General features: G+C 52.1%; 1 protein-coding gene and 1 long non-coding RNA gene across 2 annotated transcripts in view; one reads left to right on the top strand and one right to left on the bottom strand.

Moving 5' to 3' along the window:
- The window catches only part of LOC116699831 (potassium voltage-gated channel subfamily H member 6), a 142747-nt gene that overhangs the window by 120072 nt on the left and 22464 nt on the right, over nucleotides 1-211 (bottom strand). The window lies entirely within an intron of this gene.
- Nucleotides 1-211, top strand: part of LOC116699330 (uncharacterized) — a 9867-nt gene that overhangs the window by 8686 nt on the left and 970 nt on the right. The gene's annotated exons all lie outside the window — the stretch shown is intronic.

A 211-nucleotide genomic window follows, 5' to 3' on the forward strand; every position in this document is an offset into this window, starting at 1 on the left:
ACGACTACTCATAGCGCTTTTACATCATACAGGATACATTCACCATTCACACACATTCATACGCTGAGGTCGAGGCTGCCATACAAGGTGTCACCTGCTCATCAGATAAACACTCACACAGATTCACACTCCGATGCGGAGCACCAGGGGCAATGGGGTTCAGTGTGTTGCCCAAGGACACTTCGACGTGGGACTGCAGGGCCAGGGATCG

The sequence above is a fragment of the Etheostoma spectabile genome, chromosome 12, assembly GCF_008692095.1.
Source record: "Etheostoma spectabile isolate EspeVRDwgs_2016 chromosome 12, UIUC_Espe_1.0, whole genome shotgun sequence".
In the NCBI taxonomy this organism is placed as follows: Eukaryota; Metazoa; Chordata; class Actinopteri; order Perciformes; family Percidae; genus Etheostoma; species Etheostoma spectabile.